This window comes from Ptychodera flava, chromosome 3, assembly GCF_041260155.1.
Source record: "Ptychodera flava strain L36383 chromosome 3, AS_Pfla_20210202, whole genome shotgun sequence".
Taxonomy (NCBI): Eukaryota; Metazoa; Hemichordata; class Enteropneusta; family Ptychoderidae; genus Ptychodera; species Ptychodera flava.
The window spans coordinates 4,095,498-4,121,470 of record NC_091930.1 but is presented as its reverse complement, the minus strand read 5'-3'; the positions used below and the strand labels follow the sequence as shown (position 1 = coordinate 4,121,470).

Sequence of the window (25,973 nt, the reverse complement as noted above, 5' to 3'; positions counted from 1 at the left end):
TCAGAACCAAAATACCCTCCTGAACTGGCTGCACATCAGCAGCTTTTTCAACCAAGTGAAAACTGCTTGACAGCCTAGGAGGAGGAGATCCCAACCAATTTTTTTTTCTCTTGGGGTAACGAATTACTTCAAATCGCAAGAATCTTTGCAAAAAACGTGATTGTGAGTAAATTGTGCTTTATTACGCTCAGATCAACCTTAAACAATCGGGCTCATCCCTCGTGACTCTTTCTACTTTCATAGTGAATACTCGCTCACCGATATGTCGACGGAAATCACTGATCTTTTGTGATTCTCCATACTCGGAAACGTAATCGGGAACATCGTGCGATGTACTGCCAATGCAGTGCCGTCTTTTGTTCTTTGCCTATCTTATCCCTGCGCATGGGCGGACGATCCGATTTAGTATCTAATGATAAAACAGCCCAGATAGATACAAACATGAACCAGAAGACAGCTACTATAGTAACCGCTATACGGTATTTATTTTGAATTCCTGAAGTGTCAAATAGTACAAAACTCCGCACGGTGACTCACCGATTCTCATTACGTACATTTATGTCTATTGTGACACATTAGTAAAAGCAGAAAAAATATCATAGTTTTCTCATACACACCAAGTATAGTTGATCAACATTTTCGTGAAATTCCACAATAAAATTGCTTGTACACGTATGCGCTTATAACCGTCCTATTCTGATCAAGTACATTAATATCAATTAACAAACATCCATAAATGTACAGATATTGCTTGCTTTATATAAGAAAAAAACATTGTTCATGGATTTCTCATAGACTACCGTGTATAGCGGGTGCACCATTTTTAGTGAAATTCCCAATGCAAATTTCTTGCATTTGTAACCATCATATTGTAATCAAGTACATCTATAAATGCGCAGATATTGCTAGTTTTATATTGAAAAAAAAATCGCTCATAGCTTGTGTATAGTGGATGAACATTTTTGGTGAAATCACAAGATCAAAAATTTCTTGTACACATACACTGTTTTACCTCTCACTTAAAGCAAAGTGCATTTACATTAAATTATTAAACATATATATAGCTTGCTTTATAGGACAAATTGTTACTAGTTTGTCCAAGAGGAATAGAATCCCATGTATTGTGATTTTATATTTTTGATGATGCACTATACCGGTCGCATCTTTCCTTCTTATAGTTGCGAAAAAATGGTGACCCTTTCGTAAGGCACTCGTGAAATTTCATGATCCTTCAAAAATGCTTGCGAGAAATTGGCGAACAACCGCAAATAACTGAAAACATGGGCCTCCGCCTCCGATTTCTTTCCAGTCCCTTAGAAGACATATACATATATATATATATATATATATATATATATATATATATATATATATATATATATATATATATATATATATATATATATATCGGCATGAAATACTTCAGATTATCACACTTGCTGTCCTATTATATGGAGAGTATTGATTTCACTACTAATTTGGTACCTTCAGTTTTGTCAATATCGCGTCGTAAATTATCCATATTTGTGATGTGCTGTCCTAAATGTTTCCATATATATGATATGTTCTTATTTTGAGGAGTACCGTTGCGCAGCAAGTCAACAAAATACGGAATTCTCCAATTTATAATGGTGATGTCAAAATTTGTGAAGTTAGAGTGTTGATAAATTACCTCAAAGAAACTATAGTCATGTCATTCCAGATACGAAATTAACTTCACGTTTCTTCGAAGAGAAACAGGTGCAAATAAATATTTGTAAAATTTCCGAATTGTAATTTTGAAGCGATTGTTCCCCTTGATTTTTGCAATCTTTTTTACAACTTTTCCTTACTGTAATGTGAACAAAGAACTGGTACTACACGTGAAGAAACCAAACAGGGAAGCCAAATAGTGAACACGCAATTATATGTTTGCATGAGCGTAAACGTAATACATTACTTTAGTGGAAGGCTAATTTCTACAATCTAAGACAAGCACTTAAAAATTGACTATTGAATTCCCGACTTTGCTACAAAATCATTATTTGCATTACTATTACTGCAAAGTACAGTCTTTTTCACGTTTTACCCACATTTAATCATTTCTTTAAAATGATAACATGTTCCTGACAGTCCACCAAAGCGCGCTTGCCATTGGCCTGTCGGCAGCTATTCTTATCCATGACCTTTAAAATGCTGTCGACAACTTCCTTCGAAGCGTGCTTTCTGAAGTCGAGTATCTGAGTAAAGAAATCGAGAATCATATTTCCGTCCCTTGAATCTTCTTGGAAGCATTCTTCACACTCAATATTATAATTTAAGGTTTCCACCTGGAGGTCAACGCCTGGCAATCTCTCCCCAAGTATCTCACGGAGAGTGGATGAGCCATACAGGCTTAACGTTACTGGGGAGTGTCTTGCTAGTTCTTTCGTGATTTGCTCCGCAGCGCCTGTCGGAAGAGATGGGTAAGATTGGTTAAGAAGAAGCCGTTTTATAGTCTGCCATTTCGCCACCAAATGAGTCAATGATAAAAATGGCCATGCAAGAGGACGTCGGGATACAGAAACAGCGCAGAAACTGAAAGTTTTCGGGGAAAACACCGCTTATTGTTTAGGGAGCATTCGTTTTTTACGGGGAGTGGGATTGGTCGAACATTCAACCGCTTCCCAATTAAATTTCTAAAATTTTGACCCTCTTAATTCATATATTGTAAAATGTGACACCCCACGAAAGAAAATGTTTCATCGGATTTGATTAATGAACCTTTTGCACCCTTAAAAGTTTTTTTTTTTGCGAGAAAAAGAGTGACCTTCCCAATTTTCATGCACAAAAATCCGTGACCCGCCCCAAGATGTCCAAGTCTGTATCAATAATATCTTAATTGACATATAATTTCTCATTTGACCTTTGAACTTTCAAAGAATCAACTTTTGAAATTTACAAACGATCACTTTGATGACATTCGGATATCATAATTGTTGTTAACATCTGCTCTTTCAAATGACCGATTCTCATTACGTACATTTATATCATTTGTCAAACATTAGTAAAGGCAGAGATTTGGCTAATTTTCTATTTAAAAAAATATTCATAGTTAGTTTCCTCATAATGTATAGTGAATCAACATTTCGGTGAAATTCTAAAATCATTTTTCTTGCGCACACATACATTTATCCAAGTCTAATTAAGTACATTAATATGAATAATCAAGAGTCTATAAATACACAGATTACCTAGTTGTGTATTGGGAAAAAATAATTCATAGATTCCTCATAGACTAGAATGTATAGTGAATCAACATTTCGGTAAAATTTTTAAATCATATTTCTTGCACACATGTGCACCTGCACATACTCTAGTCTGATCAAGTACATTGATATCAATAATCAAACATCTATATATACAAAGATTTAGCTACTTTTGTATTCGAAAAATATTGTTCATAGTTTCCTCATACACTACATTATGTATAGTGAATGAATATTTCAGTGAAAGTCCAAAATCGAATTTCTAAAATCAAATGTCTGTAATTACAAAGTCTCAAATCTTTGCAAACACTACATATACCATATTTTAAAACTTTTAGCTTTTTCCCAGTATTCAAAGTGTTGTAAAAGTTTCATTGCGAACATGGCATAACATTTATTTCTTTTGGTCAATTTTATTTTTGTGCACAAATGTGCTGTTTTCTGCTTGTTATCACCTGTTCAGACAGAATAAAGTCATATTCGTATTCCGTTTATATAGTTTCTGTCAATTCTGTTGTTTTTGCCATAACACTATACAAATGTTTGTAAAAATTTGACCTCTTTCAAAACGGCTTCGTAAAAGTCAAGCCCCCTGATTTCTACCGGCACCCCTCCCAGTAAATAACGAATGCTCCCCTACTCTGAGAATGAAACGTATTCCCAGATGGTCCCTTCTCTTAATATGTCGTCCCTTCTTTTCCACTTTTGTGCGTAAAGACACATATATACAATATGTACAATGTGCATTTACGCATTCAGAGACACAAAAGACCTTATAAACATTTTTCAATAACAAATTATAATTGTGAACTGAGAAAATATATACATAATCAATAAATTAGGCTAAAAACTGATACATCGAAAACATATTATCACAGTTTATCATGTGTACAAACGAAATGATATACATGTATACATCAAATGAACACGTAATGAAAGAAATAATCGAATGGCTTCATTGTGTATGGCCGGAAAAAATGTGGCGTGCTGCAAGGTTGCAGAAGCGTGATGGTGATGTACCAGATATAAATAAACGTAACATTTTAGCATTGAATCTACATGTAACCCGTTTGGAACTAATTTGGGATAATTGGATGGTGAAGTAGGGTCGTTTGAGCCTGCATATGTTGTCACGTAACCAAATTGTAGCCTGTACACTTTTACAGTTTGTATTCTATCCCTGACTTTGCAATTAGTTTATTTTCGTTATAAATTTCGTTTTATACGGAAACTGCTGAGTTCACCTTTTGTTCGTTTTCTTTCCCGTAACAATGTAAGCTCGTCTGCATTTCTTTTCAATTTACACACTTGTTTTTATGAGTAATTTGTAATTTTTGCAACATTCAGCTATATGGCACCTAGTACTGAAATTTTAAAAATATGAAGATCCAATTATCCAAAATTAGTTCCAATCGTGTTATGTCGATACAGCTGCTCAAAATACATATATTGTTTGGCTGCGACCGCGGGAAAATGTATTTGGAGTAGATGAAAATTAAATATTTTATAATCATGATTCAACTTGAAATTTCGGAACTCTTCGTGGATGCATTGTAAACGTTGGCCATATACATTCCGATGGCGACAGACGTACGTCAAAACTAACACATTGTCACTGAAATTCGCTACTTCCACTTGTGCAAGTCTTTCTTTGCATCCCTGCCGCTATGTCATCTGAGTGTCTTGATTGATTGATATGAGGCCGTTCCATTGACGGTACTACTTTCAATAGCAAAGAAATTTCAAATGTTCAAAGCACGCTCAGAGTTTGGAGTGGGGAGTGGAGGGTGCCCAAAAAATTGCATCCACAGTATTACTTGGACAAAAAGATAAGTAGCCCTAGTGTTATGACTAATCAAATTTAATCCCGCGAGAGAGCTAATTTACACCACGACTTTCACAGTCGTCACCATATATCCTTTTCCACACTAAGGTTTATATAATCGACACTTGAATCAACAAGGCTCTGTAGTAACATAACATTGTATAATCCTCAACACTTTGATATTTTTCGACTTTTTTTTACATCTTGCCACAACGTAACCAAATTACCTAGCGACGAATTTAGCCCTCGGCAAAATCCCCGTCGAATTGAGTGTGATATTCTGCAAATAGATCAGTCTATTAGGCCATTTAAATACAAGTCTTTGTTTCTGTCGTCCTTGGATTTTTGAAAAACAAGCTACCAGCCAGCCAGGTAACAGAACAAACACAGAGAAAAACCCATAGTGTATTAACATAAGTTCATTTTTTATTTGGTTTCTTTCGGGAAAATGATATCTTTATTTGTAAGAGTGGTAACATTGTCTTTGTTACCTTAATTTTCTCTATCTACCAGCACGCGGACGGTAAACAAAGAATTTTATTTACAGCGCCTTAGCCTAAAATCCAAAGTACTGAATGCACATTATCACTTAAGTTAAATCACATGTCTAGACCAAATCCATGATGATATACGTATTCACCAGATTTAAACGGAATGAACAAAATAATCGAATAGCTGTATTGTGTACGGCGAAAAAAGAATAACAGGTTGGCAAGTTTGTAAAAGCGTGTCGTTTTGACGTACTTGATACAAAGGAAAATGACATTTTACCAATAAGTCGATATGTCTATTCGAAAAAATATATATTGTTTGGCTGCGAAACGTTACGGATTTCGAAGCGCATTGGAAGGGATATCGCTACAGCGTACATTTTCGCCAAAGGGTTGTAATTTGAAATTTGTGCAACATGCAGCAGTATTGTACATTGTTGTGTAAAGATAGCTGAATAATTGTAGCCTTGGTGGGCTGGGTCGTATGGCTTGGTCTCTGTCGTGCGGCTTGCACGATGCCCAACCAAGGCTACAATTCCACCTTGTTCCGTTAAAAGAGCACGGCATATCTGCAGTGCACGCACAAGGCACACACGGGGCCGCATTATTATCGAATGTCGTGTGCAAATTTCACCATAATTCTGCTCTCGGATAATGTCAGAATCGTTAACCCTAATCGCTGGTCAACTGTACTCCTTGCAGCTGAAAAATGACAGTTTAATACCTCGGGCACAAAGTCCATTCAAACTCGACCGCCATCTTTACCGTCGAGTAAGGGATGGCGGTCGAGTTTGAATTGACTGCAGATTTGCAGTGCTGTTTCACGTGGACAAGGCTAGGACAATTATTGCAGCTAGTGTAAAGACATCTAATATTGCAAATTTAGAAAGGTTTATATCTCTAACGACCAGGAAATATATTTTCAAGGCACTTACCACCACTCATAGTATTCCACAGCATTCCTCCCTTGTTTACCATCTTGTAAAGCTCTACAAAGATGTCTCCTGCGTCGGTGAAAAAATAAGCACATTCAGGCAGCGAATGACGTCAAAGTATTGTTGTTCTCCGTTGTGCCGTGCATCACGCAGGTACTGCTGCACTGGTGATATGGTGGAAATCAAATGTTACATCTCTCCAGTGTCCCTCCGTCTTTTTCGTCTCAGCCAACGTTTTGAATTTGTTGATTTCCGCTTCAGATTGCTCTACAGCTGTATGGTGGAGGGTGTAGCCCATACTCATTGCAGCATCACAGAACAACCCTTCCGCTTGCCCTGTTGATTAAAAAAAAACATAATTTCTTTAAGTTAAACAACGGACAACTTTGCCGAAACCGGCAGAAGAGCAGAAGCTATCTTTCTCATCGTTTCTTAAAATCCTGTGATAAGTGTGTTTACTTCTGTTTTATAGCAATATGAGGTATGACTTTCTTACGTTTCCCTGTGTATTAAAGGTATACAGTCACACGAAATCTAAATATGCCCACATATGGTCAAAGGGGCGTTCCTTGGTATTCAAAATGCCCATGTGAGGGCGCTGTTTTTAAAAAGCGGCCACCCGCTTAAAATCTGTGATTGGTTAGATTTTCTCTTTCCATGGTAGCAGTTGCAAAATTGGAACAGGTGACAGTATACCTTTAACTGTCGCACACTGTAAAATAAGAACTATAGTGAGGACACACGACACATTTCACACTTTGTTGATCTCCGCGTCGGCAACAAAATTTATGGAAAGCACTCTTTACGAAGGCCATAGGACATAACTTCAACCCTCATTTTCGCTCATTTTCTTTCCCGAGGGACTAGCATACTTATCTTCCTGTCCCTCAGCCACAGTCGCAAGCATTCTTTATACTATGTATCTCAAAAGAATTAATTAAACGCTGTTGTTGAGAAAGGTGTAGCTTTGAGAATAAAAATAAACCATCGGTATCAACAAGTTTAGCACGACATTTCACGGGGATTAATGCGGCATTGGGCCTAAATGGTTTATTTTAGAGGCCGAACATCGCCCCAGTCGTAGAACGGAGTCATGTTCGGCACACCATGGGTATTCCTATCCCTTCCATTCGTCTTACACCTCGCTACACTTCGCTACGTTCGCAACACCCCCTTCTCCAATCTTCACAAAATTTAGCTCGGCGATGGTTACACTTCGCCACACGCTGTTAACTACGCTACGAAATTGCTGTCTCTCTGGTGAGTAAAAAGTGACCATCTTACTGCTTGCAGTATTATGGAAGACCGGTCACGACATGCGACATGCGACCTGCGACTTCAAAACTGCGACCTGCGTCCCGCGAGTTTGAAACATGCGACCTGCGACTTCGGCATTTAGACCTAGGTGTATAACCTGCGACTTCACAACAGCGACCTGCGTGTTTGTCAAACTGCGACCTGCGACTTCACAACTGCGACATGCGACAACAACACGTAACGTTTCATGGTGTTTCCTCAGTATTAGATTGGAGGCGTCTTGCGTGAACTTTAATCCTTTGAGCGCCAAAGTCTATTTTTGTCCCTTTATATAATAAACCCCTGTCAATTTTTCTCCAATTTTTTCCAAAAAAAATTGGGAAAAACCTGTAGCCAATGAAATGTAATGTCGATTTGGTCCAAAATTATCAAAAATTACAGAAAATTCATACAATTGGTAAAATTTTGCACTAAAAGTTTGGTGGGAGAAAATTACAGCGCTCAAAGGGTTAAAACGTGGAAAGGAGATTTAACGTTCAACATCGATCAATTAATAAGCCATTGCTTTCGCTTTGGTAAATCGTTCACAAAGTCTGGCAAAACTCAATTCATGTACACACCAGTTCACTCATTTTCATCTGGAGAGATAATTTTATGACGGAAATTGTTGACAGTACGTGTTAATGCATGGAAAATAATATGCTACGTGATCTAGGCATTTATATGTTTATATTATAATTTCAAATTATTTTAGATATTCTTCGTCTGCCTTACCTCGCTTCTTTCCTTATGTTATCAACAAACTTTTTGATTTTTAGAAATCTCTGGTATTTATCCTCATTTCACTGTGGTATAACCATCTAGCTGTCTGTTTAATTCATCAGTTGTCCCCCCTGTATCATAACTGCGCCAGTGTCATTGCAAACATTCGAATTTTCAGTTATTGTCGTTCATTTTCTAACATTTCCAGTTTTGTTCCAATTCTCTAGTGATTGATCATCGGATGTTGCCATCTTTTCGTCTAATTTCATTTTTACTTTTCGTCAAAAAATCGAATTGATCCAACTTTTGTTCAGTTGGAAAAATAAAAATATTCTTACTGGTTAACTTCGGACTACATTTGTCTACACAAATAACATATGCAAAGTAAAGCAGTTAACATAATACTGATATTGACAGAAGTGCAAACATATTTGCTAACCATGAATAGCCAGAGACCGACTCAAGTTCTTTATAGATAACGCGAGTTAAAACTGTAAAACAGGACATAATTAAACCCTCCTACATTCCTATTTTCAGTCTTTAAGCCTAATATGTACATACTATAATATGTACATATTATTTTTTATGTGTATATAATATTTTAGATCATGTAGGCAGAAAAGTTCCAGAAACTATTAAACACTGATGTAGACGTTTAAAACCCTATTGCTATTGCATTATTTCAGATCGGTTTGCCTTTCGTAAGAAGGAAAATAAATTTGTGCTCTTCGTTTGTGGAATTCTCTACCGTCACAGCTTCATGCACTTCTATCCCTGGTTGAATTCTTTCGCTGGCCGATTTTTGCGTAGGCCAGCGGTGCGAAAATAATGCTCTGGTCGCAAGAATGCGGTAAACCGGCTGTTTTAATATAGTGCAATGGTGTCCCTCGTGTTTTTCAGGCTCGTGTTCAGAGCAATGGTGCGAACAAATCAAGACTGATATCGCAGTTTGACAAACACGCAGGACGCAGATCGCTGTTGTGAAGTCGCAGGTTAGGCCTACACCTTGGTCTAAATGCCGAAGTCGCAGGTCGTATGTTTCAAACTCGCAGGACGCAGGTCGCAGTTTTGAAGTCGCAGGTCGCATGTCGCATGTCGTGACGGTCTTCCATACAGTATCTCGTTACACTTTACTACGTTCGTAAAACCCCCTTCTCCAATTTTCACAAAATTAGCTCGGGCACTCTTCGCTACACGTTTTAAACTATGCTACAAGATTGCCGTCTCTCTGGCGAGTAAAAACATAGAGAAAGATAGATAGAGTGGCAACGGGTATTGTTTAAGGCGTGAAGCGGTTACGTAACCCATCCATGTTCGCCTCGCCTCAGGTTGCTCTCGCCTCTCTTTTCCGAAGAGTGCCGACCATGAATCCTTCGGTAGTTTTCGGATTTTCGCCAATTGTTAAGCGAAAGTATGTTCGGCAAAGTTTGTGTTGTTGTTGTCGTGTGGTGCTGAGCAGAATTGACGTGCTGGCGAAAACGGGAGTGTTTTGAGCTTCAGGAAAAACGAGTTTTACCGTTTTAAAAATTCCTCTCATATTTTTATGAATATATAATGAGTGTGTTTGAACCAAATTTGAAAGTCTTTTATCGATACTGTCTGGTTTTACTCAATGGTTTACGGTCAGTCGTACCCTCTTTTACACGTGGGTCAAGGAAGGACATGTTTATGAAACTGCTGCCGTGTTATGTTTTGATTGGCGTGAAGCAGTGTTTCTGGCCTGAGAGCTCACAAAGTAACTATGGTTGCTACGCGACTGGCAGTACGATGCCATCTCGTCGTATTTTTCGCATAATCTCGTGTAATCATCAACCACAAACAAAGCCTCCAAAAAGTTTAACACCTTTGGAGCTCATTTTAATATGAAAAGCCAATAGTCTACCGAGACGACCATGGAACAAAAGGCATGCAAGTGTTGCTACTCTGTCTATCTTACTCTGTGGTCAAAAGTACCAACTTAAAGCTCGTAACACCTGGCAACACTTCGCTACGTTCGTAACACCTCCCTTCTCTAATTTTCACAAAAGTTAACCTCGCTACATACTAAAGGAAGAGGGTCGTTGGAACTGCGAGTTTGCATCTTTCATGTTTACAAATAGTGTATTTTATGCATGATATCTAGATTCACCACGTCAACGTTAGCTGCAAAATGTAAATTTTTTGACTTTCATCAATCGCAAACGTACCCAGATACAGTGTTTACATCGGTCGTAGCGGTCTCTTGCAACTTCGAGCAAAGATGACGACACCTTCACTCTAACTACACTACCATTTTCTTTTCCGTATGGAAAGAATACTTAATTAATTGAACGATACATCGGCCGTCAATTGACAAGTGATAACAATAATGCTAATGAAATATCTCAACACTAACAATCTTAACGAGACTAGGATAATACATTCTCCGTTGTGAAGATAACAAACATTATGAAATGTATCATAGGCGACCCAGACACTATTAATAAGCTTATTATTGAGTTTTTCTCACTGTTTTCTCTATCAGTTCTTCTCCTTTTCTTCGTCTCATTCCCTCTATGGATAGAGGGACTATGTCTTCATGCTCTGACTGATCGGAGTAAATAAAATAAACGGTTATATAACCTAACCTAGCCTCTTGACTCTTTATTCATTTTACACCCCATTACAAGGACGTTTATGAAAAACTAAATAATAAGCCTATTAATAGTGTCTGGGCCGCCAATAGGTCTATTCGCATGCGTGTGCAAACGTATTATTACAGAAGCTATGTGACATGCGAGATACTATACGTAGAAATAGTTCCATGTTCAAACATGCTGCGCATTGATATGTTTCGCTGTAATTACACTTCGTTGCCCAGCCTTCGCTACACTCACTACAGTTCAATACGTAGCGAGAAGAAAGTTATAAAAAGTTCGCACTTCGGATCGTGTATACAATAATGCTTTGTGGCGTGTTAATTGTGCATTTTATTTATGCTCAATCAACATTTCGATGGTAATAATCGCTCATTAATCTTACCGTCTCCCGTTCCAATCGCAAGGACCTTTAATACAGCGTCTTTGTTGAAGTTCCCCTTCTTCAAGATATTTTTGTAATTTTCAAACTCTTGCTTCTGTACGGTGTCAAATCCATTAGCGATTACAAGGTTTAATCTTTCAAAATATTCTTTGTCATGGTCCAACAGGAATTTGATTTCTCCTTCCATCGTGATCTGAAAAAGAAAACAATGACTTGTTAAATAAATACCTCGTTGCGCTGTAAATATCCAGTATGTCTGTATGTTATCTCAGCAATGTCCGGCATTCGGCGCATGTAGATTCACTGTACAGGTGCACGTTTCAGTGCACGTTTATTTGCGTTTCTAGGCCTCCGGCCCATATGCAGAGGAGTTACAGAAAATATAATAGTCTGTAAGTAAATGACAGGTATAAAAGGGTACAGTAGATTCACAGCTCTAATCCAGGTGCGGTAGAGCTGCTTTAAGTAAACTTTAAGTGAACTGAGTTTTTTTTTCTCCTAATTTTTTGACAACTTTGGATTTCTGAAATTAGTGGTATAAGAAGAACGCGTATGAAAATGACATTTAATCACATCAGTAGTTAATTCTGATCGGTTGATGACGTAAACAACGCAGCAAAAACTTGAAAAGCATAAAACAGCATTACTGAGACGGACAAAACGCAATCAAGTTCTCTGTACTCAACTATATTTTGACAACATATCAAAGAAACAGCGCCAGCAATCACCACCCGGCGAACGCTATGTTACCTGAATTTTTAGAGTCCCTATCAGCGCTATTGCACACGTTCACTACTTACATGCACAATCTTCAAAAACACTAAAAGACCTGTCTTAATGTCATTTTTATAATATGTTATATGTCAAGAAAATGCATTTGATATGTATGATCGAAAGGGGTCGTTTTTTTAGTCGTGGCGTGGTCGTTTCATTCTAGAAAATAGCTCTCGTTGGAGTGGTTTTGCAATGGAAACCTTGCAATTTCGGTCAGGAACTTGCGCACTTCAGGAGGCTGGAGACCGAATGATGTTTTCGTGCCTTAAACTAAAATCATGAGGTTTCTTTCTTAACACCACAACAACGAGTTTCTGACGTACATCATGAATATTATCTTTTCAATGTCTTACTGACTAACCCAGTAAATGACAACACATAAAAATTCATGAGGGAAAATGCCGAGAGAGTTTGACCGGTTAAGAAGGGCTTGACTACGCAGTTTCTGCGTAGTGAAGCGTCATTACGTATTCATGGTGACCCCTGGCCAGCTGTCAATATCTTTGGGGGCTTTTGTCTTTTGGCCTGCTTTGCATATGCGTCGTTGGACACGACCTGCCAATCACCCAGGTAGTCAATTAAACTATTAATTGACTGTTTACCGACCCAATTAACACTATCCAGCAGTATCAGTCATATTTTAATCGCGTGGCCCGGGTGGGCACAACGTAGGAACGCGTGTATTTCTATGTGTACGTTTCACTTATGGTGTTGTTTGTACCATGGAGGTAGGAATGTTTGTACCATCGTGCGTTTGAAGTAAGCTTACTTGTTTCACCTACAGCATTACCTTCAAGGTGACAGGCTTACTATTAATGTTCAGTATCATTGCACCGAGTTCTGCCCACGGTGAAAACCACCTGTTTTGCCACGGTCCCTCTGTGGAGGGACCGTGGTTTTGCCTACTAATTACTGCCCGTCGCTGCCCGTCCTGAATGTAGCCTAAAGTAATCAGTCAATATATAATACCCCGCGCCTTATAATTTTTATATAAACCACAGTCTCTCTATCCACGAGGGACTGTGTATAAACTTATAAAATCATAGTCCGTGTCGTAAAATTGTTGACTTTCGATGCGATATACAGGTTGATCGTTGAATCGCACCGGCACATCCATATTTACTTGCCCCATAAGCTTACTACTCTGTAAAGGGTGGGTAGATGGAATTCCTGGGCCAAAAATGAACACCGGGGCGAAACTTTTTGTGAACCCATGTGAAAACATAAATCATTTATCAGTTTTGATATATACTCCTAAATTGTAAGTTTGATCATGGAGGTACCTCATGGTTTGATCAAAATCGAGACCACATTCAAGGGCTATGCAGACTGTCCATGTACGCACACACAGTGACAAGAAGGCGGCAAAACACTACTTACCAAGCACATCGAATCGGCGAAAAGAAGCATAAAAAGCTATAGGCTCATCGCCAAAACAAACGCGCCAAGCGCTAAACAAAAACCCATACCGAGCGGCCCTTTTCAGGGCCACCAAACACTCCAAAAAGAGAACTACCAAAAAAAACCCATAAAATGACATAGAACACACCAAACACTTAAAAGAAATAACAAAAATCGTACACATAAAAATAACGTGACAGAAAAAATGGCCGTGGAAATAAATCAGCTATTTCCAAAGAAAAGCCGACAACAACATGAAATTCAACAACAACCTATCATCGCTCAAACTATGAAACTCCGAAAAATAGTACTAGGCAAAGGCCTTAAAATTAATTCGGACGCCAACAAAACCAAACAGAATAAAACCACCTCAGGATTTCAACAAATAAAGTCGTAAAATGTGACTACGCTACATCGTGAGACACAAACAATCGCAACAACACAAATTCAAAGAAAAGTCAAATTGGGCTCCACAAACAACAAACACCAAAAACTTGAAAGCTATCTGAAGCTGCTAAACTCGCACTTCTAGAGATACCCTTTCAAACAAGGAAACAAAAACATGTCGCGTGCTAAAAGAATCGCGATAAACCAGCTTGCAAACAATAGACAAATTTCGGGAAAAAAAAACCCTCGACAAGGGTCGGGTTTCGTCATTGTCAACACAAACGATTACGTACTCGAATGCGAAAGGCAATCACGCAACACTCAGTATTATACACAAACAAGCCAGAACAAACAGTAAACAAAGTAAACGAACTATGAATCAAATGTACGAGAACAAGCACATCAACCAGGATACTTGTGAGTATCTTGATCCAATAAACATAAAATCCGTACCCCCAGTGGTACTTATTGCCTAAAAATTTCACAAACCTCCGCAAAAATCTAAAAGACACACTAGTCAAAACAAAATTTACCGAATTAAAGAAACATAGAACAAACAAACCGAACCACCAAACGGACTCACAACGTGACCAAAAATTAATATACTTGCCTCGCTAATCGAAAAGCAAGACCACTAAATGCATGAAAATAAATTTTCACAAACACAAACTAAGGAAAGAATCTACACCGTATGGAAGACCGGTCACGACATGCGACATGCGAGTTTTTAAAACTGCGATCTGCGGCTAGGGTTAGGGTTAGGGGTTAGGGTTAGGGTTAGGGTAGGGGTTAGGGTTAGGGTTAGGGGTTAGGTTTTCTCTCGTAAAAAGCCTTACTTCGCTCTCAACCCTGGAGGTTAGGCCAAGGGACAGAAAAATTGTAACGGCATAACTTAGGGTTAGTTAGCGTTAGGGGTTAGGGTTAGGGTTAGGGTAGGGTTAGGGTTAGATCGCAGATCACAGTTAAAGACGCAGGTCGTATGTCGCAGGTCGTGACCTGTCTTCCATACATGTAGGAGTCCTAACGTGGCCGCTATTTCTCCCAGGGTGTATCCATTGTAGAAGTATGCAGAAATAAGCTCGTCTCTACCTCTGTATTCCCCATCGTTAGGAGGAGAACGAAATGACATGTATGCAAACGCCATATTAGTTTTGCAACTCGCACGTCGCAGTTTAAGAACTCGCATGTCGCAGTATAAAAAAAAACTCGCATGTCGCATGTCGTGACCGGTCTTCCATAACACCGCGACTGATGAGAAACCACACCCGGGTTTCGAAACGCAAGCGTCAAAGGGCGACTCTATCAACTTTTGTAACAAGATAGGTCCGGCTGCGTCTCGCCATAAGCTTTCCCCACACAAACAAAACATTACCGTACACACTAATCCAAACTTCTCTACAAATATCCAAAGCGAAACAAACATTTTTATTAACACACACAATCGGATAAGAATGTAGGAACACATTTTCGAAACGAATCAAACACAAACTCGACACAAAAAACATTAGGATAGTTAGATGGGGAGCCTCTTTCACATTTTTTACATCTCGCTATACTGTCTATGATTCTAAAAATAAAGTCATCTGCCACTTTTCTGTATACGCGGTTTGGCAAAACTCATCTCTTCAATCGAAAGTCGGGCGATTTCATGGTTCTTTGGGGTACGTCGAGCTTAAGGAATGTGGTTATATTCGCGATGTTTTATTCGAAATTATTTATTTCTTCTAGGGCAAATGCACGTAATTCATGCTGTTGGAAATACTGGCCGCTCATAAACAAGACAATAAACTCGATATCTGTGCATCTTTACTTTTATTGTCAAAGTACCATCGACACCCAAAAAACCCAAATGTTTCAGTCCACGCGTGGGTTCAGTCCAGGTATTTGCAACGCCAGTCACCTAGGCGACGGTAATCCGCACCACTTATCACCATCGGGAAGGTACTCCTCCCCCTATACCACTGGCGATCCCACCCTCAAGGCACTGCGTCATTCGACCAAGCATTGTTATTGTAATTTCCTGCATAAAATTAACAGCGAGGTCAACCGGTCAAACTCTCTCGGGATTTTCTGGCATGTATCACTACTTATTTTGTGTATGAATTAGTGGTGGCTCCTGCGAAAAATATATAATCAGTAAGGAGGCCTTTTTCGGATAGATCCATTGAGAAGCACACCTGGTTGACTTAATTACTTTTACACGTGGATAGTTCTCCATTTCATTTGAGTCAAAGCTTTGAATGGACATGACGTACTTCTCTGACATTTCGGAAAGTGATCACAACATTGCTATTGACGTTGACCAATATGTTTCCCAATTTAACGTTTTCCAGTTTGATTCTCTTTCCATAGTGCCATACTTGCTGGCAGATTTTTAAACCTAAAAAGTCATCTAATTCAAGAGGTGCGAAACTTGTGTTTACATGAGAACACGGGTAGCGAAGTGTCTGCTATGACTCCACATTGAACGTGTACAAAGAAATACCTAGACTTGGTTCAAGTCGGTGAATTTCTAAAAACAAAATCATTTGCTGTAGTTTCTCATGTGTCTCTCCTTTTTCATACAAACCTATTTAGAATTTGGCAGCCAAGGCCAGGTTTTCCTAGTGACTGAACGCGTTATCTTCGAGTCTGCGCAGGCGTGAGTTAGTTTCCGCCGGATTCTGTGATTCCGGGAGAAACTCCCCTGTAAATAGCGTTCACCCCACTCATCGCGTTCACCCCACTCACGCGTTTCACATTAAACCAGAACACAAATCATCGCGTTTACCTCACTCAAACATTCACAAATCACAGAGTGTCTGACTTGAACCAAGTCTAAGAAATACCAGGCGTGGTTTTCAAATATTGTTTTTTCGTTCGTATATAAAACAGAATTCTTCAAAAAATGCCTCGGTGAATGGAGTACAATGTTCAAAATTTTTGTAGATTTGTTTATGTTTTTGTAGATTTGTACAAAGTTTTTGTAGATTTGTTATTAATTTTTTTGGATCCAACAGCCACTCAATTTTCAGAAGCCCTCCCTTAATGCCCTTTAAAAAGCTATGTTATCCCCACTTTTGCGATAACTTTCTTTCTTCTGACATGGATATCGTGAGCCTGCAAGGAAAATAAAATGGCAAAGAACGGGAAAATTCTAGCTATCATGAATTGTTGATAATCGGCTTACCTTAAAAGCTTCTGTCTGTGCTTGCCTTCTGAAATGTGGTTTAACGACGCTGACCTGTTGATCTCTTTAGTGTAGATAGAAAACTACTTTGCGTTTTGCTGCTTATATACGTTGAATGGCGTGGTCAGTACACAAAAGATGTCCTTATGGGCACACCATTCATCACATTCAATTGTTGGAATGAACAAATGAGAGAATGAAAGATTATCATGCTGATATTATCATGAAAATCGCAAGCCGGTCATAAATTTTCATTTCAATAACAATACAGATTCGAAATTCAAATGTGTTTTTTTTTCTCTTTTACATCTCAGAGGAAGCGAGAATCATTGTTCAGTAGAATGATAAAACCGTTTTCTATAGTCAGCTTGACAAAATTGACAAAATTGCCAACCGTTCCATGTTGTCAAATTTAACTGCCAAACTTCGAAAATTCGTGTTATTGCCCTTTGTATTGCCGATAAATGAAATGAAAGTTCCCGCCATGATTACTGCCGGCATCGTGGCATTGTATGAAAATGCGGCAGAGCTATAGGCGTGATTTACAGCACAGTAAAAGCGACACCAAGTAATCAACAATATTGAACGAACCCTTATTTAATGGAACGGTTTCTCAAGGCTTACTGCAAAGAGACTTTCGAAGGATCTAAACTCACGTTCAACGTGACGAGCAAGGCTATTCTGCTCGTTTGTCTGGCTAGGTCATTTTCAACACTTTCGAAGGACATTGGAGTACCTGCATTTTAATAACACAACTCTACTCCAGAAATGTTTTCAATTTAATAATTAACCTATTATCTGGTTGTATTTGTGTTATATCGATTTTATTCTTTGTCACGTCATCAAAACGTTGTAGCACGCCGTTCTGTAAAGGCCGAACTTTGTATTATTTGCAACAGCGCTGTGTACGTGGTACGTAGATACGTACATATTGCCCATTTGTCCGATTCTTTTGTTTTTCTTTTGTATTACTGTTGGTCCTTTTTTCCATTTTTGTCCTTTTTTCCATTTTTTGTCCGTTTTTGCGCATACCTTGTCTAGCGCCGATGCCTTAGAAGCGACGTAGATTTTGTAGAATAGTAGCTCAAAAAACAAACTTTTGGATTTAAAATACCATTAAATGTGACAAGAGTTTAGAAAATTTCATTGAATGCAAATGCCTACTCTGATGTTATTCAGTTGTTATATAAGAAGACACTTTTCTGTCGTCTGTTTTTGGGGGGGTTATTGTCTTCAATGAATTGAGAGTAGCAAGTCGGAACTTAACAGGTTGAAGACTGAATGGGGTGTACCTTTGTCACGAATCAAAATGTAATCATTAAAAAATGAAAACAGTCACACAATGGTATTCTTTTCAAACCAACTTTAGCCTATACGGTGTGTGATACACGGCAATGGCGGACGATACGCTCTGATCTGACCAGTCAGTTTGTAATATAATAAAATTTAATAATGATCTTTTAACGACCTCATTGAAATTCATAGGTACATGTACATAAAAATGTTAAAAATACTTTAAAACAGGCCGTCAGGGTTTACTTGAAGCTAAATGGAATGGACTATTATCCGAGGACAGTTGAACGTATTATCAGTAATATCCTTTTTGGGAGATATTGAAATCGAATACTGGAGGTTTAACTACCCCATTTAGTTCGGGGCGGGAGTCACACTTCTGTGGGGGTGAATGAACACTTGAAAAGTAGGTTGAAAAAGTTGCATGATGAATGCTACAGCACACTCATCTGCAAAAAAAAATGAGAAACAAAATGAACTTGAGAAATTTAGGCCAAGTAAGTTGCATGAAGCTTTAAAAATAAATGCGTGGCTATTTACAGAGCAAACTGACATTCTTAAAGAAGTTCACTCACTTTTAGACCAGATTGAACGACAAAAAGTGCAACACGCCGTGATACGAGAAATTTCCCAAAGATGGCATTCTTCCAAAATACCAACGCTATCAGAAAAGACTAGAATGAGCTCGAGGGCTGCTTTCCTTGCAGTCTTCAAGTCCGATATTGGTGCAGTCTTCAGGTTCGATATTGGTGCAGTCTTCAGGTTCGATATTGGTATATTTATTGTGCGTGTTTTCCAGGTATTTGACCCAGACTCAAACACAAGCAAAACGGAAAACGATTTACCTTAACAAATGGGCGTCAAATTATTTTATTAAATTTCATCAGATAGGCCGGCCTAGAAAAATCGGCTGAGAAAGTAATTCCAATCATTCTAAAGCTATGTTTTTGCTTATTGAACACAAACTAGACCACTTAAAGGCCAGGGACTGAATATAACGGCGAGACCAGTACAATGAGCAGACTGAGAAACATTTCATGAAGCGGCCCGCGATGCTTGTAGCAATAACAGGTGTACTTCAACAGTAATGACAAAGGTACAGCACGACGCCGCTGCAACTGACGGCTTTATTACGTTCCGAATCAGGCCTACCCGGGGCCCGGGCGCGGGCTGCTACTGTACAATCGCTGCAGCTAAATGATAGCGTAGACGTCGTGCCATTGCTTAGATACTCTGCAATTACCGATCGTTTCGTCTACAGAACTACTAAAAGCCCTCTCACTAAAAAAATAATTACGGTTTGAAATCGTTGAATTAATCTAAAATTAACACCGTGGTGCATTAATCTATAAAAGATTATTAACAGAAATAATAAAATGTAACATCACCGATCATAAGAAACGTGGTGTTGAAGAACATATTCAGGCATAGCGACTATTCTCTGTAAGTATAATATGACTTCAGCAAACTTGCGAATCAAGCATCTAAAGAGTATCTTCAACACTTTTGGTTTTGTTCTACTCTTGTTATAAAATAAGTCAAATTTCGGGAAAGTATCTGTACATTTTCGAGATCTGCGCAGCGCAAATGTGTAAACCGACACAGCATCCATCCATCCTATAGACCATGGTCAGTTCGCGAGTGCATAAACCACCTCTCTCTCTCTCTCTCTCTCTCTCTCTCTCTCTCTCTCTCTCTCTCTCTCTCTCTCTCTCTCTCTCTCTCTCTCTCTCTCTCGTCTAGCCATTTGATGTTTTATTTTTAGTTTATAGGTCCTCAAAAATCTTTTAATACGGCAAGACGATAATAATAATACTTTTCGCCGTACGACAGCAAAATCTAAAAAAACTTGAATCTGAGCTTTACATGACAGTTCTGTGGAAGAAACGATTGAAAATAGCGGCGTGTCGTGGTACGGCGTCTACGCAAGAACGCGCTATACCTACCTTCATGGCTTGAGTGACATACTAGCAGGCACAGGCGCTCGAGCTGCCGGGGTAGTCTGCTAAATAGATCGCTTTTCGGCTCGGTCTATCGATCCCGTAGTCGACATGCCTGCACTGCAACCTAAATGAGTGTTTAGGTTGCAATGGTGGGCATATCGACTACAGTGGTTCAGGGCAGTCAAACACAGGGCACAACATTTCCAGAAAAATGTATCATACATATAAAAGGAAAAACAAACATAAAAAACATCTTTGTTCAAGCGAAAATCAAATGTCAAGTAACGAGTGCGTGATTTTATGCATTTTCCTTCTTTTTTTCTACTTCCGTGTTTACGTAGCTCTAAAAAGTTTAGGGTCGGCTGTTAAAAATAGGGTAGGTCGGGCTATCGGAACAACACAATTTTTTTGTTCGGCCTCATCCACTGACAAATGTGGTTAGTGCCAGGGCCTGTACGGAGGCTGCGGCCTTGTCAAACACCTACTTGTGTCGACAGATTAGTCAATTAGCGAGCGTTATCTAACAGGTAGCTGTTGAATTAAAACAATGCATTGATTATAATAGGAAGAATGGTAAGTTAGGTGGCAAGGTGGTTTTCCCACAGGGCACGGATCCGTGATGGAGGGACTCAACACATAGTGCAGACTGCATTTCCCGAGGCACATCAAAATATAGTCTGAGGTTGACACAGTTTAAACACATAACAACAATAGAATACAAATCTGTATTGGGAAATGTGTTTTTTCTCTCCAATACAGCCATTGTCTGGTCAGCGTGTTCACATTTTTACCTCCATACACACGGGACCGTGACGTACACTCAGTGTATCGTGCATGCAGAACAATTTCCCAAAGCTCCCAGTGAATCCCTGTCCTGCCAAACAGATATATTCTCTTCGGTTTTTTTAATGACAAAATTATTTCAGTAGATGTGGAAACATGGTGAAATAATTTGACAGAGTGAATAGATTGTGGCATAGTCCTTGTGGCGTTAGATTTCTCATTCATAATACCGACAATGGCTCTGTAAAAATGTAAAAACTATGAGAGTATAAACCGGTGAAGCTATTACAGCCAATGATGATCACAGAAGCAAGGCTTGGTCACCGTCCGTGGGTGGAGGGACTGTGGCTTGGTATATTGGTTTGGGACAAGGTGACCAAGTCACAGTCATCTCGACCACAAACATCTTTTTTTTTACATCCATTCTCAAGTAAACCCTCATTTTTACGTCCATGATCAGATCTCCAATCACTGAACAGATTTTCTGCTACTCTTTCCATGTTTAAATATACCTCATTCTGCCGATCTATGCCCCAAATTCCAAGACGGACTGGCTCAAAAATATAATGTGATGAACAATGCAAGCTATGAGTCTCCATTGTGAAAAATGACGACTGGCATGTGAAACAGTGATAACGAGTGAAGCCAATTTACGGCTTCTGTATTGCAGTTTAGCTATTGATGATTGATTGATTTATTTATTTAGCACTTAAAAAAACCATACAGTACAAACAAGAAAAAGACAAAGACAGAAGTGCTGGGATAACACAGAAAAGTTAAAAACTTATTTCCACTGCGGTCCCATGGAGGTCTGCCCATACCTCGATTGCTTCACCAAGCCTAAGAAAAGTGAATAAAAATTGTACATTTTACCAAGACGACAAAGTTTCAAATAACATATAAACATATTGTACAATTAGTGTACATGAAACAATCACTGCTTTACATAACACAGATCGATCTACATACCAGCAGCACACTAGCATGATTGTCGCTGCTGTTTAAAATGTGATAATAAACAGGCAAAGATCACTGATAACAAAATTTTGATAGTTTACTGACGACTGTAACTAAGGATCTAACAAAAAAATCACAGTCATTCCTCCCGTGACTGAACACAATAATCGATGGTTACCATGGCAGAAAACACAAACCGTCAACTTCCGATCTATTGTGAACCTTCTGAATTTGAGGTTGAATTAAAAATCAAACTAAATAAAATTCTATATATCTAAAACAAACTTAATTGTTCTTGACAAATTTCATAGATCAAATCACTCACTTAAGCTTTTTCTAATTTCTTTCGGCAACCCTCCGTTCACGAGAACAGGTCATTCTTCCTCAAGTAATTTTCATATTACAACCTGGCACTTATCTGAAATTAGCTCCATTTATCTGAAACCAGCTCCATTCCTAAAATGACAGATTGTGTTTCGCTTTCAGTGGTTTGACAATCGTTGCTATTAGTTCTTTCATCGGGGGAATTTTTCCTTCTCATTTACTCGCCTTGGCCTGCCGAGAGGTACCAGGGGATCTTCAGTGTATTGACTACACGAGACGTTCAGAGTTCGTTGGTACATAGACTTTATTTCTCTGTAGACAAGCGTGACAGTTGCCATCGCCAAAGGTACGCTTTTCCCATAGTCTAGATGTCTTAGGTCCGCTGTGTTCCTCTCTCTCAAGCAATTATCCTGGAGCAACTATATCCAAACATTTACATTTGTTGTATTGTTATTGGGATTTTAAATGTTATCTTTAAGGCGTGGCTTCGATCATACGATAGACATGAATTAAAGATAAAATGATACATCCAATCATAAACATCAGTGTCACAATTAATATTCAAACTTCACTGCAAAACGTTGCAAAACCTATCACGTGAAATTATCATATTCCTTCGTGATTCTTAATATAATTCAAATATATTCCAGTTTTCATCAAGACTTCCGTAAACATCTTCGTCAAACGTAATAAGCATTATTGTGCGTTTGTCTCAAATATGCATATCGACATATATTGAGATTTTGTTGTTTAATTAACCATTTTACAGGTGTCGATGACCGCTAGGTTCATTAACCTTTGTCTGAGATGAAATATCTCCGTAACACTCTCCGTATTTCAAGCAATTCGTCACGCATTGTTATCCATAAACTAGTTACATCTTAAAGTGTAGAGAAAGTTAGAAGTCATACATTTACAATAAGTTGTAAAGTCTTTAAAAAATGCGAAAAATTACGTATTAACTTCCTTCTTTACATCGAGTTTAAACGGCATAAAGATGGCCATCCTCGCAAATCTGAAGAAAAGAAGTGCACTTTTGTTTCATTTCCCTTACTTCTTCATCATCACATTGTCTTCTCATTATGACAATACAATCTATTCTTATATTCAACTTAACTATTTTCTTACAACTTAATTGCGCATATTCGTCATTATATGAGGCAGAATGGGATAATCGCCGATTTCTCATATCAGTTTCAGAGATTGACGTCTTAAGGCGATACCGAAGGATTCAAATTACTAAGCAACGGTTGCTAAGGGTAATTTCCAAAATCAATCAAATTACAAAGTTTTCATGGTTTTGTTTGCATAATAAAGATTTACAGAACCATACGATTCCAAAAGACGCATGTTTGTCGCGCGATTGGTCAGTGACGTCACATATATACAAATTTTCACAGCTCTACTTTAAAACGTTTCAGCCACAAATTTGCACCAAATTTTCCAAAATTTCCAAATGTAACACATTAGATACCCGTTTAGAGCCCCTAGCATGGATTAGGTTATCTGTTTAAGTACAAATGATTTTTGAACAGGAAGATATCTACTGTGTCATTTTGTGAAATTTTGAAGGGTTTTACGGCCATATCTCATAAACGGTCCGGAATTTTTAGAAACGCATGCTTATTTATATTCTTATGTATGACTTCAACAATCCTACCAAACGTCGGCTAAGTTGGTTTACAATTGAGAGAGTTGAAAGCTTTTGAACATTTCCAAAATATAAGGAATCAAAAACAACGGAACGGTAAGATTTTGCACGTGCAAAAGTGCGCGTTTGAACGTTGCCAGCGATAGCAACCAACGCGCGCTTTGAATCCTTCGGTATTGCCTTAAATATTCCCGTCCTTTTCACCTTGTGTGGATCCCTTTAGGGGCATAATAATCATAAATTGTCGCTTATCTGTTCTGTCCCTTTTTTGTTAACTTCTAAAGAAGCAAAGAATAGAAAAGCATCACAAAAGAATTCCGTGAGCTTAGTTATGCAAAACGAATGGGCAACTTGAATCGCAACATAGTAATACACATTCACTTTGTATATAAATAATGCGCAAATCCAAAAATATCTCAGTTTCGTAACACCGATGCTCCAACAAATACATCGTCACGATAACTTAAATAAAATCATCTCTACGATATGAAGTTTTCCATAACTTCGTACGTAAAAGTCACTTTTACTCATCGTGACTATATAAAATTCTCGTAAAACTCTTAAATCTCTTGAAAACTCGTCTTCTCAGACATATGTTGACATATGTCGTTTTAATTAACCATTTTACTGGTGTCGATGACCGCTAGGCTCATTGTCTGAGATAAAATATCTCCGTAACACAATCAGTTATCACTTTTATGTTATACATGTCCATTTCTGTCTCAAGGCTTCGGCAGGATAAGTCTGCACATGCCTTGTGAATATTCAATTCTACAATGCGTCAAGCCATTTAGCCAAACGGTTCACTCAGGTTTCTTTGGGACTAAGAAATTCATGGCAAATCTAGGCACAATACGTGGTAAATTCAACCCATGGAAATACATCCCAAATACAGGAATGAATAAAGATGAATTTAAAACATACAAATTCATGGCAAATACATGATTGATACAGATTGTATTTATAATCTGTATTAACCTTTATTTACCTGTATTAACAATGTATTTGTAAGAGTGCATATACAGGTAAATACAGGCAAAAATACAGGGCCTGTATTTGTGTTTCCTGTATTACTCCGTAATATAGGGTTATTCACAAAATACGGCCCTGTATGGACGAGGGCTCAGTGAGTGACGTATTGGACGAGCCGAAAGCGAGACCAATACGAGCCCGAGTCCATACAGGGCCGTATTTTGTGTATAACCCTATTATTATACACCTCCCTCCATTAATCGTCCGTATAAACTAAGGTACCGTTCAGTTTTTACGGCCGGGGGGCCGGCAAAATCCAGGGGGGGGGTCATCGTAATTTTGGAATCCGCAAAGGGGGGGTCATTGCTTTTCACTGGTAGGAAAGGGGGGTCACCACATTTTCAAAAACATAATACCAACAATTAAGTTCACTTTATGCCATGGCCATAATCAACCCTTCGGCGGCCCACTACAATAAATATACATTATGTATTACCCATGACCCTCTTAACGGGCAGACGCCTTTGGCGGCCCACTCCAATTAGGTTTACTTCATGCAATGGCCATGATCGACCCTCTTTACCGGCGGGCCGCCTGCGGCGGCCCACTACAATAAATTTACTTTATGTAATACCCCACGGCAATCTTACCGTAAAATTACCAATTGAAGCCGCGGCTTGTATTGGAAACATTTTTGAGGGACCCCTGGGATCACGCACTGAACAATGGTAATGGCCGCGCGCCTTCAGCGGCCCTGTTCAGTAAAGTCTACTTTATGCAATAGCCATGATCGACCCTCTTTACCGGTGTGCCACCTTTGGT

At 38.6% G+C, this 25,973-nt stretch overlaps 1 long non-coding RNA gene across 2 annotated transcripts; it reads right to left on the bottom strand.

The window, feature by feature from the left end:
- Nucleotides 1-458: 458 nt before the first annotated feature.
- On the bottom strand, nucleotides 459-20,485 carry LOC139129448 (uncharacterized). Of its 2 annotated transcripts, XR_011551580.1 has the most exons (5): nucleotides 20,468-20,485; nucleotides 17,229-17,371; nucleotides 11,498-11,690; nucleotides 6,479-6,814; nucleotides 459-2,428 (listed from the first exon to the last, which is right to left on the bottom strand). It is a non-coding gene; the product is annotated as an uncharacterized lncRNA (long non-coding RNA). The 2 variants fall into 2 exon arrangements; XR_011551579.1 differs by lacking the exon at nucleotides 20,468-20,485 and having other exon boundaries at nucleotides 17,229-17,389.
- Between the last annotated feature and the right edge of the window lie 5,488 nt (nucleotides 20,486-25,973).